The sequence below is a fragment of the Drosophila bipectinata genome, chromosome 2L (genome assembly GCF_030179905.1).
Source record: "Drosophila bipectinata strain 14024-0381.07 chromosome 2L, DbipHiC1v2, whole genome shotgun sequence".
NCBI lineage: Eukaryota > Metazoa > Arthropoda > Insecta > Diptera > Drosophilidae > Drosophila > Drosophila bipectinata.
In genome coordinates, this window is record NC_091736.1 from 20,547,331 (window position 1) to 20,568,031 (window position 20,701).

General features: G+C 37.8%; 1 protein-coding gene across 5 annotated transcripts in view; it reads left to right on the forward strand.

Annotated features, from left to right (window-relative positions):
* Positions 1-20,701, forward strand: part of bun (TSC22 domain family member bunched) — an 88,709-nt gene that overhangs the window by 9,145 nt on the left and 58,863 nt on the right. The gene's annotated exons all lie outside the window — the stretch shown is intronic.

Here is a 20,701-nt window from a genome sequence, read left to right on the forward strand (position 1 = left end):
GAGTGACGAAGCATTTTTAAGAGACTCCATGGTAGACCATAAGATGGAAGAAAAGTTACTGATTCAAAGGATTATTGTTCCTGGGGATTATATATTATTAATAGGGCTTAATAGGGCAGGAAAAGTATAAGAATATACCTACCTGTAGTATAAGGATTCTACTCTTGGAGGATATATGGGCACTTCCATTGAAAGCTCCGTTTGGTGTCCCGAGCAAGGTGCTCAAATTTTGCAATTTATTTTGAAAATTAAGATATGTTATTAGCTAGAGCTCATAAAATTATATTTCTAAATATAATATTATTTATTTATGGCTTTGTAATAAAATAAATCATTTTATATTCTTATTATTACTTCAATCAATTGTATTAGATAATTTAATTAGCATAATTCAATTAATTAGGTGGGAGCAACTAATTAAATAATATTATTACCGGACCAATTTCGTTTCGAATTTAAACAAAAAAGTCCCAAGCATCTATCCGCAGAAAATTTTGGGCATTTCCAAGTAGAACTGATCATCAAATTCTAAGATAGCTATAGGACAAGTCGGCCAATTCTTATAAAAATATGAAAATCGATATCCAAAAGTAGGATCTTCAGAAAATCTCAATCTTTTATTTTGAAAAACACCAAAGTTGTAGCGTTTTAGACGAATCAGCTATATAATATAAAGCTTTTATAAGTCGAGGTAATAGGACTTATGTTCATTTCAAAGGAATTAAAAGGAAAGATAGATTTTGGAAACGTTTAAACTGGATAGCTTTAAAACGAGGAGAACAACTTGTCAAGAGACAGATAAACAGACATATCACCCAAGAATATATCGAGCCCTATTGGCGAAAAAAACGTAAGCGAAAGCGCCATTCTTCAGAAAACATTTACTCCAAAAATATTAAAAACTAATTGCATTTATGAATTTATTGAGACATCGGCCTGTAAAGCGACAAACGTCTATGTTAGTTTAGTGGCCGTGCAAAAACGCGAAAAAACTCTCTCCAGTAAAATTTGCTTTTTGGCGCTCATGTTATTTTCGCAAATACGGCTCGATATGGTTCATATGATGAACTTTACAGGGTCGGTGATGTTTCCCTGACAAGAGCCTCACTCTTTTAGCCAAAATTTTAAAGCATTGGGGCCTATTTCAGGGGCAATTTCCATGTTCCATAGGAAATTTCTCTGTCTGCCGCTCACACACAGTATAAAACATATAAAACCTTATGTTCTCATCCTTCTTTCTGCTATGCGTTACTAATACTAATTCATTAAAATAATATCAATGTATTGGGTGGCGACCACTGATTTATCAGGTCTATGCATATGAAACTGCGTTTTTTTTTACTACTTTGGAGTATTATTAAAAATAAATGCTGACAATTTCAATCTTGAAAGTACGCCCCTTCAAAAGCCACACATTTTGCCCATCTTTCGGCCAATTTATGAATTGGCCTTTGAAGAATTCCTTTTCCTTGGACCCAAACCAGTCTTCTACCCAATTCTTAAGGTCTCCATAGGAATCTAAGAATGGGTTTGAGCTGCATTATTGCGTTTTCTAAGGGTTTTCGGAGCAGAGTTTCTTTCAATTCTTCCAATAGTTTCTGGTAGCGTTCGCCATCAACGGTTTCACCCGGTTTAAGGAGCTCATACGCTCAATGCAATAACAAGAATTTTCAAGAGAATTTCGCATGTCATTTTTCGATGTCCGCGAAAAATGGGGTATAAAACTCGACATTTTCAATATTAGAAAAAAAATTGCTGTTGGAAAAAAACTCGCAAATAACGTTTAAGCAGTGTTCCCAGATGTCAAAAGTTGCTAAAAAAAAATGTTCACCAACAATTTTCGATCACTTTTGTTACCGATAATTAACAATGAAGTAAAACGCAGTTTCATATGCATAGACCTGATAAATGGCCTGATAAATATAATGGCCTCTGTCATGGTAGTAAGTGAACTCGCCTCAAGTTAGATGAATGTTATTTTATAATAGTATTAAATTAATGTAGAATGCATATTAGTATTAGTATTAGTATCAAGTTTTATATACAAGATAAGAAAAATATGTTGAAGGCTATATCATATGTATGTATGAAACTCGCCCCAGATCATATTTAAGGCTTAATTCGGGTTATGGCTAAGATCAAGGTCAAGAAGGAGCTTTTCTCCCTTCAGCGAGTCTCTAGATTCCCAAATCTCTATTCATTTCCAGTAGGTAGATCTCTGGTATTCTCTTATAGGAAAATCTCACTTGAGAATGAAGTCGCTGCGAAAGCCGCCTTATCTAATCACTTTTCCGTTTACAAATCGGCCCTTTTCAATTTTTCATTCACAAAAACCCGCGACTCTATTACCTTATCTATCTGGCAGGCACATATTGGGGCGCTCAAATATTTACACAATTATAGAGGAGCGCAGCCGCTCAGTCTGCTTTCGAGCGGGAGCCGATCAATTAGGCGAAGACGAACCCAGGCTATTTATGGACGGAGTTGGGGCTTCGTTTGCATTCGACTATTTTTAGAACGCATAAGCGTTGTTTGAACAAGTTTTGAGAAGCGATGGCCCGATACAGGCCCCCCCCCCTCCCAGGTAGCAGCGACTAGGGCTAGTTTCAGGTTCAGGCCGAGCTGCTAAAGTGCCAACACGCGCCGCCCCTCTTCGGCCTGGCCGGAGGGAGGTCTGGTGCCGAACCCAAGAAGCGTTTCGCCGCCACTCGAATAATTTTCAGCTTTTTGCGCTTTATTTGCTCGCGGATTCGCCAGCTTGGTGGAGAGAGTGGGGCAGAGACCTCCACTAGCCACCAGAGGGCAAACCTCATTACAATTTATTTAATAAAAATTCATCAATGAAATTAGCCATGGAATCGGGCATGGAGCGGCGTGGATTTTCGCTTCGGGGGCGTTGCCTCAGCCAGTCTCAGCCGTTGGAGCCCACAAGAGGCAACAACAACACGTGTGTGACACGAAAGGTCGCTTTAATTAAGTTCGTTTTAAAAGCGTTCAAAAGTTGACTCAATTGTCATACACTGCGAGCGAAAAATGAGCATTTTGGGGCTATGACAATGGGCTTGTTTACTATTAGAAAGACTAACTAACTTTTAATCATCCAACCGTTTGGTTTTCAGAGCCATTTCGTTGGGAAACTTGTCAGCCAATACTTGGCGACACTTGGCTCTCTACTGGGGCTCTGTATGGGCAGGCGATGACTAATTTGTTTGCCGTAGAAGAGTTTATTGGATGAGTCACTTGTGGTGGCCGGCCATTGATTAAATTGGGCAACTGCATAGCGCTGAGGAGAGGTTAGACAAGTAACGAGTGGCCAAGAGCCAGATACCCAGTGCCAGGACAGGGCAGACATGGCGGGCAGATTGCAGTTTTGCGTGAGACAGGGCCTCCTCCCCGAGTGCAACTGGAAAACTGGCATCAGCAGCACCCATCACCCAGCACCAGGCAAATTACAATGAATTATGTGTCTTGGCATTAAAAATAGCCACCGGATGGCGGAGGAGCTATGCAGCTGAGGGGCGGGCAGGGCGACCATGCCTGGTATGAGTAATGCCCCTCCATGTGGGCTCGGGAGTGGGCCCTGCACTTGACAACTCTCCCCTCTGGTTGGCATTTGTTTTCCAGCTCGTTTTCCTCTCGCTGCCGACTTCCAGACAAATTGTCCATGTTTTCTTTATTAGAGCGACTGATTGATGCACTAAGCCCAAGGGCGCCCCTCCAGCTGCCCCTCTCTGCCGGCCGTTTCAAGTAAATCAAGTCCACTTACGTCATGTGGCCAATGGGAGGTTGAAGAAGGGAAGCAGGGCTTGGGCGAAACTGGTTCCAGCCCTACTCACGAAAAGGAAAGTCTTCCCTTCCATCAATTGACGTTGTGCCGAAGATACATTGGAGATGTTTGGGAAATATTTGTACTGCCATTATGGTTCATCTCAAGCTGAAACATACTTTCTGGATCAAATGTTGAAACATTTCAAATTACTCCCGAAATCCATCTGGAATGAGAGCTTTATGGCCTTAAGGCCTATTAGACTTGGAATATGTGTAGAATTAAGTGCCTCACACTTCTTAAGCCGAAAGTGGCCCATGGCCAAATGTTGTCATCGGCCACGAGCTGAGCTCATAACTTCTTCTCCAGGCATACCCCCATGCTGGAATCCAATTAGCCTAGCCATTGTCCAGACCCTCAATTAATCGGACAGAAGCAATTAAAAGAAGGCTCTAGAACGTTGATTTTGTGAGGAATATCTGCTATATGTTTTACATCAGAAAATATTTATTTGTTTTATTTGATGGTTTAATTTTAAAACAAATACTTACAAGCTAGCTGCTAGGACCTTTAACTGAAATTAATATTTTAGAAGGTCTTAATAGATATCTTAATATTAGAAGTTCAATAATTATCTTAATGTTACTTACAGTTGGATTTGGCTTTTAGGTCTAATAATTGCTTATGTGTTACTTTGGAGTGTCGTAATCTTAATCTTGTCGAGTAAATTTGATTAGATCTAGTTGGGATGTTATATCTTGAGTGACTTAAGCCGGTAGCTGGTATGTGGGACTCTTTGAAAAGAACGGTGTTGGTAGAACAAAAAGTATAAAATAATGCAATACAACAATAATATATACAAAGTATACAAAGATACATATCCTAACTTCAGAGAGTAAAGATTCAGGTTCTACTATAATCTGGATCATTTTTTCTATTATCTATAGCTTATTATCATATCTATACTTTAACAGTATCGCCCCTGCCTAGCTGCCTATCACTGCCTGTCCCGACTCTTTCTTTTCATGAAAGCATTTCGATTAAAGCAACGACCTCATCTCGTCCCGCTTTAAAGACTTTATTTCCTTAAAATTTAAATCAAAGAGAAGTGAAATGGAATTTAAATTCAAATATTAGCAATGTCTCTAACAATTTTCCTTTCTCTTCACCATTTCTTCTCGATGTGTCACCAAAAGTGAGAAACCCGATAGAACAAAGACAGTGACAGCAACTTGGTCTTCTTTCCAAATCCAAATCCACATCCATTCAGAAACACGAAACTACATGGCTTGTATCTGTATATATGTATCTGTATGGTCTCATGCGTTGCTTAAACCGCTTTCAGGGCAGGGCCCCCCAAGAAAGAAGCCTCTATGTGTGTGTCCCCAAGTACTTTTTGCGGCGCGTGTCTAACATTGACCGACTTGGAACAGTGCTTCGGGAGACACCCGAAACAGGAGCTGGGAATGCGGAAGGTCAGGACGGTTCTTGGATTTCAACGACCTCCCGAACGAACTTCCGTAATGGGATAGGAGGGCGCACAGAGGCCGGGGCGAGCTCTCTGTCTCTGACCATTACTCATTCGCCTTCGATCAGAGTTGAATCATTTGTTTGCCACAGCGAGTCTCGGCAATAATAATAAAGTGTGAATACAGTGGCCAGCAATGAGCGAAAGGGGAGGGCAGCTCACTGCTGAGATTCCAATGTGGTTTGTCTGTCGAAGAACCCTAGATAACCAGTTCTTATGAATGGTAGTGTAGCTATCACCTTCTAGAAGGACTAGGAATACTCTATTTTCTAGTAGATATATGACCACCATTAACTCCCCTTCTCATATGAAAACCTCCATTCTGAACTTTATATCGGAGCTGTTCTATGGCTATTCCCGAAATCAGAACCGTGCGATATGAGGCAGCGGAAACCGCGCGAGACCTCCACAAAAATCGATGTCAAAGTCGCATAGAAAGGTGTATCCGCTTGGACACCTGCCTGAGGTTTCGAATCTCATGTTACCCCTGACATGTTTTCGGGTCGTCCCTCAAGAGAAATGTTTGTTATTTTTCACTCATAATTCCGCCATTTGCGTTTTAAAAGCTTCGACTTAAATTAATCAATCACTTTCCATGGCCAGCAGCCCATTCCAGTTCTTTGCTTTTGCCAAAAAATCTCTTTCAGGGGCATTCGAAAATATTGAAAACGCTTGTATTTATTTTCTGCCACAAGGTCAGAAACATTCCCGTCTCACATGTGCCAAATAGCATATATTTCGCTACTTTGCCTTGCCATGGCTGCTTGAATGGGTGCCTGTTTTCTTTTCGGCGCCTGTCGCCTCTTGACGTATCTGACCTACTGAGCAGAGAACTCCCCCTTTTACCCATTTCAAGACCCTCTGACGCGGTTCCAACTTCCGTTTGGGATTTTGTCTTATCGGCTGCCCCCAAACCCACCCACTCCACCGCACTTGCAGATCCCCAAAGTCAACTGTTTATCTAAATTATCTTCAGAACGTTTCTGTATTTGTGTTTTCTAATCCAAATCGAAAACAATTATATTCCCAAATGCATAGCTATAGCTCCCTAGGAGAAGGAATTGGATTATGAATGGGGGGAGTACAGCTTATTTCGCATAAAATCACTTTTTCCACGAAACAACCCTTGCAATCTATTCTTTGGAACGAAATCCATATTATAAATATAGTATGACGTTTTATGGATAATGTGCACAGTTTTTATCGAGAATATAAAGGCAATATAAACAGATGCAGCAATGCCTGACATCATAGTACTATGAGGGATTATAGAATGGATTCTGAAATCAAGTCAAATCGATAAATACTTGATTTTGAAAAGTAACTCTGGGTGGATCCTAGAATTTAATATAAAAAATAATATTTTCAACAATGAAAAACAGATAAAGAGAAAAGTTGATTTTCATTTGAATATTAATATTATTAAAATAAGAATATTAGTATATTATTAATAATTTTAGCTACTAACAAACTTGGTAAAAAAAAGCTACCTTTTGTTATTAGTAAATTATATTAAAAATAGCCGCTGTAGATAAGAAACTACTTTGTAAGCAACAGTTTTGGAAACAAAATAACACAGTTTCGAACTCTTAGTGGAAAACCTTTCAAGCGGGTTTAAAAATAGACTATTTGGTTCCCATTACCTTGCCATCTGAACACAACTTTCTTGAGATAATAAAAAATAATTTAAAATATTGGAAATGAAACCTATTCCCCCCTTGAAGTTAAATAGAATGGGGTTTACCAAACTGCATTGAACAAAAATAATAAGTTTTCACTTGTGAGTCATGCGTTCATGACATGTGTAGGGAATTGTGAAGAAACGTGGTTAGTTGGCAACCGTGGCTGGTCATTCTAATCTACAGATAATGAAACTTCTTCTTTATCGGCGCAGTTGTTGGCTTTTTTGCGTCAAGATATTTACATTAGTAATTTCTGATTCCAAGAAAGCTAAAAAATAAAGAACTTCTTGTCTTAAGGGCGTTCTTACTTTCCGAAAATTACAGAAAACATATGACACACGTAGACCCCCACTTCCTCCTAAGGCATTACATAGAGCCGACATACAAACATACACTTGCATATATTTTATTTTCGTCTCGCTTGCATCTGAAAGCACGCCATATCGGGGCCCATGTAGCCCCATCCCCCATCCCCATCCCCCATCCTCTAGTTTACATAAGAGCCACGCTTTACGCTAAAATGAGCTTCGCCTTATGCGCTGCGCACTTACTTACTCGCGGCTGCCCAGCTCCCAGCTCCCAGGTCCCAGGTCTGTGGGGGAAAATGCGATGTAAAAAGTAACGAAATGTAGTAAAAACTGGAAATAATTCGTTCAACAACAAACAGCAGAGCCAGAGCTCGGTAAGCACGGTAGGAAAATATAATATGTATGTATATAGGAGCAGACCGAAAACGCAGCTTGACCTTCGCTCGGGAAATTCGATGCTCATAGTGGGTACTGGGTACTGGGCTGGGGAATAAGTCAGGCAGCGGCTAGGCGCCACACAACTTTCTATAATTGATGACGAAAACTGCACCGATTGCAGCTGCTTAGCTAATAATATTTGTAATTGCCATTATTACTTTGGCTGTTGAAATGGCTAATGGAATTTAAAGCGAGTGAGTTGCCCAAAAGCAGTTACCAAAAATATTGTAATAAAAATATAAGAAAAATATAATAGGTTTTTGTAAAAGTGGTAAGAAATATTTAAAAATAGTAGTCCAATAATTATATTTCTTAATTGGAAGAAAATACATTATATTGACAATAAAATAAAAGAAAGGAAAGCCTAAATTCGGGCTGTGTCGAAGCTTATATACCCTTTCAGTCAAAGGGGGTTTCTATTGCTAAAATATATTTTGCAATTATCCAATGTAATAACATAAAACCTTTTATGGATTATATATTTTACAAAAGAAAACTGCATTTACAATAATTAAATATACTTAAGGAGAAAGTAATTTTTTATCACCAAAACTACTGTAGCGATTGAAACTTTGAAGTGTATACATTTTGTCAGGTAACGTTCGAAACCCAGGGGCCAACGATTATATAACATAATCTAATATTTTGATTTTACCATTTATGATGACCTTCTGATCACCGAGGCTAATGACCACCGCAAACATGTTCAGTTTTTTTTAACGAATTAACCCTAACAAGTTTAGGTTTTTTGACCAAAATTAGAATACTTTCTTATCCCATCTTATCTTAAAATATAGAAACGTTGTTATCCTAAAACCAAGTGCGGTTTAACAATTATTAAGAGCTTTTCAATAAAATATGAAAAGGGCACCCAAATACTGTTACATTTAATGACATGGTTAACGAACTAATAATATTAATGAATTTTAATATTATCTTGAAATATTACTCTTTAAAGAATTTAGAAAAACCAAGTTTAAAAATATTATTAAAATATTAAAAAGAAATAAATATACATAGATCCAACATACCCCATTTATGAAGTAAAAAGGGTATTTAAAAATAAAAACAAAAAACCGCACGCCTGTTTGACGTCGCCCCGTCTGTCTGACGTCTCGGCCCCAAAAACTCACCAACTCACCCACACATGGACAGCTCTCACACAGATACTGTTGGTGAGAGCTTCGGCACTGTGTTGTTGTGGTTCGTTGTTCTTGCTGTTGTTTTGGTTTGTTGTTGTTGCTGTTGTTACTGCAGTGCGATCGTTGGCCGGCGCATTACAACAGCCGCTCTCTTACACTCTCCGGTTCGCCCACTCTCATTTTCTCTCGCCACACACCCCACTCACACACACACTAATACAGGCACACGGTCATGCGTTCGTATCGCTTCATTTTGTGTCTAAAAATAGACACAAATATTGAAGTTGATTTTTATACGGCCATCGCCAGTCGTCCCCCGCCCCTGAAGCCGCCTCCTTCCACCGCCTTTCGCTATCAAGCATCGCCTATCAATGTGCGACTATTTCTTGTTGTTGTTGTTGTTGCTGCCTTCATTATAATGCGTTGTTGTTGTTTAAAAATAAACTCTACTGCGCGTGGCATTTTTTCTTTATTTCAGCTCTCACGCTCTTTGGCGGAAAGAGAGGGCTAGACAGATAAAGAAAGACAGAGAGAGAGGAAAGGCCAGCAGTCCTCTGTTCTTCTCGTGCGTTTATTAAACTCAATGAAATAAATTAGATTTAATTCATGTTTTGAATTATTCCCTCTCTTTCTCGGTGACTCTTGTTTGGAGAAGAACGAAGAAATAGAATTCTAGATTTAGTTCAGTTTCTTCCAGATCAGAGAGTAGCTTCAACTATTCGCAAATATTCTATTATATAGAATATTCTTTCGCGCCAATATTTTTAGCACCTTACATTTTTGGCCAGCGATGCTGTTTTTTGTTTGTTTTTCTTTTTAACGCCCCTAGCTTTTCAGATAGGGAGGGGCCTTGCATGGATGCAGTAATAATTCTTTATATTCGATGAGGATTTCATAATCTATGGGTAGTTTAGCAAGAAAGCGATGATTAAATAAATAATATAAAACATTAGAGACATTCAATTATTATCTTCTTACTATTTTCTAATAATTTCTTAGTTTTCTTCCAAATACAAAAATATATATTTTTTATAGAAATAGTTTCTATTTAAATTCCACTTCCAACCCGAAATTCCTTGTGTTGCCAAGCAAGAATGTTAACGAGGGGATCTCTCTGTCCCTCTCCCTCCCTCCAATCATTATCACAAGCTAAAAAACCTCGCGGCTGCCCCACTGTTGCGAACTGAAACGCCGAACAGGTGTTTCCAAGCGAGCACACGCTTTCAGCGGGCGGCCAAGGGAATACCTCCGATTACTTCTAGTTCCGAGCTTTTTGCATATTTTCCCATAATTGACACTTTTCTCACTCGCTTTCGACATTCTTCCTATAATTTATAAAAAAAAGAAAAGACAGCAGCAGTCTGAAGATTGAAACCTTGACAGAGCGCGAAACGCCTTTTATTGATTTATGGGCGCCCCTTGTGCGCTGAATCGGCTCTGGATTGATTGATTGACGAGTGGCTTTGACTTTGGCTATTGACTTTTCCATATTTGCAAGTCAAATGCAGAGCAGATACAGATACAGATACTTTTTTTTTTTTTTTTGAAAGAAGATGAACCTGCGCTGTGGGAAGAGCCCAAAAGAAGCCGAAGGAATTTATTGATAGACGTCAGTTGGCTGCGATCCTACAGATAGAGGAAGTGCCAAAATAAAGGCGTGGCGGTGCGGGGCGGGGCGGGACGGCAGGGACACAGCCAGCCGAGCACATGATTTAAATACTAAAAGAAAAAATAACAAAGAACCGAGAAGCGAGAAAGAAAGAACGGCCGGGCGGGCGGACAGGGCAGTATCAGCCATATTTATTTGCTCATAAATTTCTACAGTCTGCGAAAAATAGCAACCACTGCAGAGCAATGTCTCCATTTCGCCCCTTTTTCCCCCCTCTGAACAGGCCTGGTCACTGGTGAGACATCCCATCCCACAGTGGGTCAATAATCGCCGTCAATTGAATGAGTTTGTGTTCTGAATGCAAATGGCCATTTATCGTGCGAGCTTCTTACAAACCGAGAGGCAGCGTTTTGTAAATTTATTTAAATTTTATCACTAAATAAAAGAATTAATTTTGTTGTCAGATGATAAAGTACACAGTTTTTATTACTATAGAAGAGTACTATTAGTAGTCTAACGAGTTCGCAGACCAGAGGCCATATGGTTAGGATCAGCTTTCCTTTCCTTTCCTTGGGGTTTGCGAGTTGAACTCAACTCCCAGACTTGACTGACATTTCAAACTAGAAACAATTATCGTATCTGTTTGCTGTTTTTTTTATTTGCTGTTTGTTATCGTATTGCTTTATTAAATGGCAGCGAATTCTAGTCTTTTCCAAACAGGCTATGGACAGATCCTCTAATTAACCCTCTGCTGGCATGACAAGCTTATTTAGATATTCGGAAAAGGAACCAACTCTTGAGAAATGTTTGTAGAGCTGGTAGTTGGGTGGAAATCGAATAAACAAACGAGTCCCCAGCCATGCTATTAAAAAGTTAACACAGTCCCTTTCTAATAACATCCTTTTCAGTTAGTTCTGAAAAGAAACCCAACTTTCAAACCCAAAGTTACTAAACAAAACCGCTATAGGTACAAACAGCACACCTTTAAATAGCTAAGGAATACGGAAGTAAACTGTTGCCTGAGCCTAGAACTGGGAACGGGGACCGGAACCATTGGAAGAGGTACCACCCCGCCGAAGAACGACCTTGACTGCAAAAATGACAGCCATGCCAGTTACTGCAAAAAATAAGCAAAATTATTATCGTCGTGTGTGGGCCAACAACAAAAAACAAAAAACAAATCGCAGAAAGTTGATTATGGATTTGCATTTCGGGGGAAGGCTCGAGACTGAACCGAAACGCAATTTCCACTGGCTGCCACTGCCACTGCTAGTGGTGGAAAGTTAGTCGAACTGAGACTGAAAATCAATAACGAGTGCCTCGGAAAAGGGGGCCTGGGCCGGAAAACTGGCAAATGTCAAATGGTCTTGGGGGAAACTAAGCGGCGCTGAAGCTAAACGTGAAAGTTGCAGACGCAGACACGAAAGTGTAAAAAGGCGTCGTGTTTACATCTTTTTAGTTGCACCTTTCCTTCAATTAGCATCGTTCGCACCGACTCGACTGCGGGGGCGTCTTCGGGTTGACTGACTGACTGCCAGACTGGGAAAGGTCGTTAAAAAGTGCATTGCGAATGGGCTGGGCGGTGGTTTGTTGTCCACTTTTAGTGACAGTCAGTCTGGGAGATATAGAAAAACACACATATATTGTTTCAAGTATTCCTTTAAATCAGACTAGCTTACGCACCAATATCAAAAAATGTTTTATTTAAAATAAGTAACTACAAATGATCTAAAATCTTGTGTAAAAGCTAGTGAGACCAAGTATTATAAGCGGTGTCCCAACACACCACACACAAGTTCCATTCTCAGCATTAGAATAATAATTTTCACAACAGATCCTTTCGAAGCTTTGTGATATTTGAGCTTCGTTTATAAGGATACATGTTCGTTCCTTCTGATTTTATAGTGTTATAAAATAAAAAGAGTCTTCCACTATAAGTTTCCAATTTTTTAAAATTTTGTTGTTCAAAATTTAATTTTGATTTGACAGATTAATTAATTTAATTCTGAATTTGTTTTGAAATACTATCTCTATCAATACTACCAAACTATCATTAATAAACTATGCCTTACATCTTTGAAATATTTTTCTTAAAAATGTTTAGGCCCGCAAGCAAGAAATTTTGCATGTTCGTGTATATTTTAAACAAAGTCTTAATAAGAAATATAGTAAGTAAGCATACCCTTTAACTGTCATATCGATTACTTCTTTAATCTGGGTTCTTTAATCAAAACCCCATTTAGTTGACCCGAAATCCACAAGTGTTGCGAATAGAAACCAAAACACAGAGTGCGTGTCAACAGCCAGAACATTCCTTTTTCCATAAAAACAACCTTTTCAAAACATGGAACCGGCGACGGACCTTCAAAGCAGTCTGAGAAATACGCGTGACCAAATGCATTTCCTTAATCAGGCCCTTTTTGACCCAATATGGTTAGGCATGGAGGAGGGGGAGCGTTTTCGCACTCTATTTGATAATTCCATCGTTAGAAGTCAGACTAAGGTGGGGATTGGCGTGAGGTCAACGACCCAGGAAATACGAGATACTTAGGGCTTTCCCTTGAATTGAATCATTGGAGAAAGACTGTATAAGTTAGTCACTGAGTATTTATTTGTGAGGATGGGAAGTTGATTAATTTTAGTTTCACTTTTACGTAAGTTTTCCTACCTAAGGAATGACTAGAAATAAATTTAAAATATAAAGCCATTCGTTTGGAAACAATAGGCTGCTGTTCTTAGAAATCTATGAGGATTAGCCAATATTTAGGATATGAAGCAACATTATTATCACTATCATTAAGTATTATCCTAGTTAGAAGATTATTTTGACTTTTTGACTTACTAAAAATGATTATTTTTTTCAATACACTGATGTCTTAGAGTCATGGGGGTTACTAAATCAAGTAATGGGAATGAAATATGCGAATATTCTATATTTTATGTTATATATTCCATATACATATAACCTTAGATGGGAACCTATGATACATTTTGATTACAAAAGCGAAACAAAGAAACTTCTCATTAAATATTTTTGATTATTATCATTATCTTAGTTAGACTTGATGAATCTGTGATGTAATAATAGGTTTCTGATAAACATCTTATAAGTATAAGATACATCCATTTTTTTTTTTTTTTTTTTTTTTTTTTTTTTTTTTTTCTTGAATTTTCTTTAGTTGAGTATTAGTCTGAATGAGCCAAAACTAAATGAGTCTGGGTGACTGTTTCACGCCCACGCAGATGCCTGGGATATTCCCATGAAAACAAAGATATAATTAAAAGATTTCAAATTAAAAACTGGATCGTTTTTTAATCATTTTCTCCTAAATACTTTCTCCTGATAACTAAACTCAATTTTTAAAAAGAGTTTTCTTTAATATTTCTCGCACGTTTTATTAAAAAACTTCCATTTAGCAGCTTTTATATAATTTTTGTTTTAATGTTTTTAAATTTGTTGTGAGTTTTATTTTAAGCCGGTTTCTTCTTTGTCTGGTCGGTCTCCTCGTTTCAGCTATTTGGCCGGTTTAGGTTTAAGTTTGGAGTGTTTGTTGTGGAGCTTTGTTTGTTGTTGTTTGCCAGCCGATGGTGGGCCGTCTTTGTTGGCCGGGGATGTGAGTGTGAGTGTGAGTGCCGAGTGCTTATTAGTCATCGGCTGGTGGATATACACTCCTCGCTCCACCACCACCCCGCGGAGCAAGCCTTTGTTGCCAATTCTCCCCTCGGCAACAGCGGTGGAGGATGCAAGGCAGCAGCTGTGTGGAGTCAGCGGCCAACAGCTGTTTCGCGCTGCTTCATATTTTTGCGACAACGCCCACATGACGTCCACGTCCATGTTCCCTGGAAAAAGTCCTACACACCCACTGACATATTGTCAAGGAAGCTTATGATTGCCATTACTCATATCCAGAGGCAGTTTAAAGTGATCCATATTCGATTATGAACTTCCTTTTTTCGGAGCCCACACCCCTGAGCCCCCGGAAGGTGATCCTCCCGCCACGTGAAATAGTCACTTTCCTCTGATTCACTTTTGTGTGGCGCTCCCCGAGAGCCAATTAATAAATTACTAATTAAAATGCAACCAAACACTTGCCACTGTCTGGGATATGGATGTGGATGTGGATATGGATACGGCTATGGCTGGGCAATTCAAGCGGCAGACGCCTTGACGCTCCATTAATTTCGCATTAATTTTCCTCACGCGGCACCATCCGAAATTAATTTATTTACTTTTACTAATTATTTTGTAGCAGCGAGACAACAGCACCCACCCACCCACACAAGCCCCCTCCTGTCGTTGTCATTGACGCTCAGAAATCGGATGAAAAGTCTGAAAAAGAGGCACATGAATTAAAATTAAATAAATACAACTCTTTGCACGAACGGTGGCGATGTCTCACACCCAATGAGATTCAAATGATGAGCACTTCAGATCATAGGTTGTGTAGGAAACAATTACAAGCCAAATATTTGTCTTTAACTTTTAGTTTTTTAAAATATTTTTACTTTAAAACCATATACTAAACTATAAATTAAATGTATCTTTCATAAAACGATCTACAGGGTAATCTTTAGTTTAAATATTTTATTTTCCTCGCTGTTTATTTTGAATTCAATGGTGCATTTGTTTTATCATTACCTTGTGATCGGCAAATTTGTCATTGCCAAAATTATTTCCGCAGAGTGAACTGCACGGCTGGCTGCAGGAGATCGGCCTATCCTAATATTTAAGCCATAAACATTTTCGAGAAGAAACATAAATCAATAAACAACATTTTTGGTATGAATTTTTGGGAAATGGTTTACCAAAGAAAACTGAGGGGTTACATGGGTATCGTAGCATAAAAAATCTTTTTTATTAATATCTACAAACTGTCGAAAATATTGTCCAAATATTCTATATCTATCTGTATCTGTAAATTAATCAGAGAGTTGTTCTTTCGAAAATGTAGTTGAAAGAAGTATAGCTCTATTTAAAAAAAAAAGCTTCGAATGGGGTTTTCAAAAAACCTTTTATTTAAAATTGGTTACCAATATTTTTTTAAAACTCATAAACCGTTTTTGAAAATCGTAGAAAGATTTTCGAGATACCAACTAGTTTGTGGAGAAAAAATAGTAGAATTTAATAAACTTTTCTTAAATTAAAATTAAAAGGCAATTTATATTTATAATTATATGATGTCTCTGTCATAGGTATGCCGTATATAAAATTCTACGATTTCCAACTTTATTATAAAAAAAAAAAACGAAAATAACAAAAAAAATATTACATTTTTTTTTAGATTTGAAAATATTTTGTGAAGTATATCTTTTTATGGCCCCTAAGAGCTATGTTACACCCCTAAGAGCTTAACACCACCTTAAAACGTTCATATTCTGCCCTACAAGCCAGAAACAAATTATTCAAATTTTTACTAATTGTTGTAATCTTATTTTTGCACTAAAATTATTTAAAACTTCAATCAATTATATTTTGGTTCGAATTTTTATAATTTTCTTGAGCTAATATGTTATTAAAACATTCTCACAATCGTTGCTTAATTAAATCATGTTGATAATGCACCTCTTCATACATACAAGTTCCCCAAAAAAACCATATGATTTTAGTTTATTTTATTTTATCTTTCCGACCTGGCGGCTTCCCGGAAATTTTGCCAAAAGTATGAAGTCATTTTTTGGCGCATTTATCAATTTGGGAAATTAAAATTCGGCCCGTTGCAGCACGCGTACGCTTTCCGCCTTGCTTTCTTTCCTTGCTTTTTTTTTTACCATGATTCCTCTTATCAAGCTGGCAGGTGATAAGAGACGGCACCGAGCAGGCCATCGATTATGCTTGTCTTACGTGAATTCCACAGTGTTGGGGAGGGGACACACATCTACATACCGCCACTACTAAGTAGTGGAAGGCTTTAGGCAGAATGCACTACACGGGCGCGGAATGGTGACAAAAAATAGAAAATAATATATTTTTCGTTTGTCAGTTGGCGCCAAGGCGCTTAAACGAATTGTCATGTGGTAGATACATATGTATCTGCGAGATATCTAGAGGGGCGTGTGTTGTACTGTGAGTGGGAGGGGGTCGGAGGAGGGGGTGTTCCATTTCGCCAATTCTCTTTTAGCGACAAAACTGTTTGCCTTTCCTTGGGGTTTAGTTTTTTAATTTTTTTTTTTCCGCTCCCGCCGCTGTGAGTGACAGCAACAACAAACTGAAACGGACAAAAAACAAAACGGGCGAAACAGACAGGGAAAATGAATAAATTAAACAATTTTTCAAAACATTTAAAAATAGTGCGCAAATTGCTATTTTTATTATAAACGACGGAAGAGAAAAAAACAAACAATGCAAAAAACGAAAACAAAACAAATGCGACAAAGACTAGCGAGAGAGGGCGGCGATCTCACGTTTCTTATCACTCGAAAGAATTCCTCTCTCTCTTACGCTCTTACATCTTACACGTGTGCTCTCTCGCTCTCCTCTCTCTTTATTTACGTCTTCTAATTGCATTCTATCGTCGTCTGTTTTGTTTTGTTATTGTTTTCCGATTCTATCGCACTCTGTGCAGTTCTCCCGCCTTCCGCCAGCCTTTATTTTGTTATTGATCGATCGCTTTTGGTCACTGCACATATTATCGCCTTGTTTGTATTTGTTGCTATTTTTCGCAACAACAAAATAATACTAAATCTGCGGTAGCTCGGAAGGCAAACACAGTACAGACGTCTATTGCGTTGTGCTCCTTTTTTTCAACTATTTGCGTTATGTGTCTATATTTTGTCATATAATGCCTATATATAATATTTATTTGACTAAAATATTAAATTAGCTTTAATAATAATTTAAATTGGCTCAAATATTAAATTTGGCTTAAATCTGAATGTTTAAAGTGCTTTATTGCATATAGGGTTTATCCATTAGACAAATTAGTTTAAAATAGAAATACTATGAAGTTTTAATTAATTAATCTTTCATTAATTTTATTGAAATTATTAAGATATATTTATAAGATATATTTTTCCATTTATATACTTTGTTAGATTTTTTGCTTAAATTCTGTTAACTTTGTTAACACTTTGTTTTCTGTTATTGTAGTTATGACTTTGTAATATACAATGTACTTTACATGAATAATTTACTTTCACATTTTGTCACTATACATGGGGGTGCTAGTTGATTTTATACCTACTTGAAAAGTATCTATCCCAATATCTACATGTAAATAAAAATAAACGCTACTAGCGCGGACTCCAACCTTTTTTTTGTCGTGACATAGTAGAAACGTTAAGTTTCTTACAAATTATTTTACTTGGAAATTTTACTTGAAATGTTAAAACCAGCAAAGCAGTCTTTGTAGTTATACATATTTTGTGAAAGCAGTTGAGACAGATTCAAACTTCATTCAAGCAGTTTTGTAGAATGTAAACTACTTGAAATAGGAATTTTAAACTTTTAATTAAATTAACGTATATTATCTTTGCATAATATTAAGTATTATATTTTAATTTTAAAGAGAAAGCTTTTGTATATTAAAATATCTAATTTACGCACTTTTTTTTATTTCCAGGTAAGCCACATGAAAATAATATGAAAACTATATCATATCCCTGGTTCGTATGTGAGTATTTCGTTGTCCTTTTCCCTTCCAACCGCTCATCAAATATTCATAACTGTTCTTCTATCCTTTGTTTGTCCTCTGTCTGCCTTAGTCTCTCTCTATTTTTTTAAATCGCTGTCTATGATCATGTAGTAATTAACTAATCACGCATCCCAAACTAGCTAACTTGTAAATAAACGGGTCCTTAAAACATACGTCAGTCCTACATTTTAATAAAATCTCCATAAATGATATAAAAATGATAAAAGTTTGAAAATAACTGCATCTTCATGGTACTAGCGGATGTTAATAATGGTTTTAGTTCCTGGTTTTTAATGGTTTTTGTTGTCCTGTTGCGTAGCTCTACCTAGACCTCCTCCACCTCTAGCTCTTTCTCCTCTCCTCTTACACCGCCTCTCTTGCATAATCCTTTCTTCTGTCCTTACGAGCTAATTGTCCTGTCAAGCTTCGCAAGCTGCCGAATGGCGAACGAGATCCGCAGAGATTGGGCATCGAATTACGTAAATAGAAGCCGATGAGGCGCAGTTTTCAACCAACTTTGGCTCGGCGGGTAAAAGCGATGAAAATCCGGAGATAAATGCGAAAACAAAACTGTACAGCGATTAATTTACCCCCTTCCCCAGCTTTGTTTTATTTTATTATTATTATTTTTTGTAAAGCAGAAATGGCTGTAAATTTCTTTAATGATTTTCATACCCTTCGAAAGAGGTATTCCACATTGCAAAGCTTTTAAGGATATTTTTAATCACAAGCACCAACTGAGAAGAGGGTTAGCCTCTTGGCTAGTTACCTTTCTCTTAGGAACTCTCTTTCTCTTCTGTATAACACACATATATATATATTAACAGTAACCCCTTATGATCTTTGATAGCTTAACCCTCAAATATCTGCATTTCTTAGGGTATCTAAGCTTCTGCTTCGCTGAGCCCAAGCCTTCCCTGCTTGTCTCTGTTGTCTTATCTCCGATCTGCGTTTTTGAAGCTGCCATTTCGGAATTTTCCCGCTCGCTCCCTGGCTTGGCTGCACTTTTCTCCCAACTCGGCAGCAGCTCCGTTCACCTAATTTTCCCCAACAACAGCAACGGTTGCTTTTCTTTAACTTTTATTTCCTCGTTGGCTTTCGATTTTTTTCGCTTTTGTTTTTGTTTTGGGGCGACATACTAAACAGCACAATGGTGGAATGGAAATGGAAATGGGAAGGGGAAAGGGGAGCCCCCGAATGTAATGTGCATTTAATTTGTTGCTGCCCCAACAATGCAGTTTTCCACAGTTTTCCATTTAGTGGGCTACCCATTTTGTTTTGTTTGGTTCGTTTTATGCTAATTTTGCAACATTGCGGTTATGCAAGTGGCAGGGCAGATGAACAAACTAACGGCACATAATGACAACCCGGCTGTGGGGCCAAGAAAGGATGACACTGTGCTTTTTGGAAGGATGGCTTTAACAAAGGAGGGAAAGTGCCTTTAGGCTGGTAAACAAATTGCTTTTGGGTGGTGAAGCTATGGCTTTTGGTTAAAAATAGGCAAGATATACATACATTATAAATTATAAGAGTAAGTTTATTTGGCTAATATTCAAAATGCATACCTTTACTAAACCCATTCCATTAGGGGACTTTCATTCCTTAATTCTAAATTTTATTTGAATTTCTACCAGAACTCTAGAAGATTGTCTAGGAAGTAAATCCATCCATAATAGTCTCATGATGTGTATCCTATGGATACTATCCTAACAACGCTACAAAGGCTCTTTTGTCCCTAATTTCTATAAAGCCTCCATATAGGAAAGATTTTTCTGCAGTCCCAAATAATCGAAAAACCGCTAGGCCAAAGCAACACAAATAAACACTTGTCTCCTCAGAGGATAATTCGCCAAAATAAATAAGAAAGAAGAGGCATTTCGCTATTGTCGAGAGACTGCAGATGAACTCTTGTGGTTGTTTATACTTTAAAGTTTAAACAGTCCAGTCTTTTATGGAGTGTGGGGCTTTTTCTCGCACTTGGTTTGTAGTTTTTGTTTTTTGGATGCGACATGACCTGGATTCGTGGAAGGGAAATAAACAACAAGTGGAAAAGACTGCAGTAGTTTCTCAACTATATGATACCCGGTACTCTGCACTTTCTGTCTATCCTTTTAAAAAGGTTTCTTTTTATTAAAATAACCTTTAAAAATGATTTCTTTAAACAACACTTTGAAACAAGCCACCTAAAAAGTCTATACTAAGTCTATATAGTCTATACTCTCCATTAGAATTTAATTCTCTATATATGGTAGATAAAATAGGACTAGACTTTTGACAGATTGAGGGTGAGGACAACTTTTCTAAACAAGCAGAAATATGCCCTTTTTGTGGGCAGACGGACAGAGGATATACCCTTGAACTCTACTAGTGCTACTCCTAGGGTATAGATTGCTGGTTTTTGACTCGAAAGATATAGTACAAGTAGATAAATACATAAAAAAAACCTCCAAATATTTGAAATATTGTAAAAATAATACCCTGTCACCCAGTAATTAAACAATGGACTTGACAAACTGTAAGCTCTCTGCAGGTCGTTTAGTCCTCAGTTTCGTTTTTATCCGTTTATGAATCGTGTGTAGCATGCCGCATCCATCATG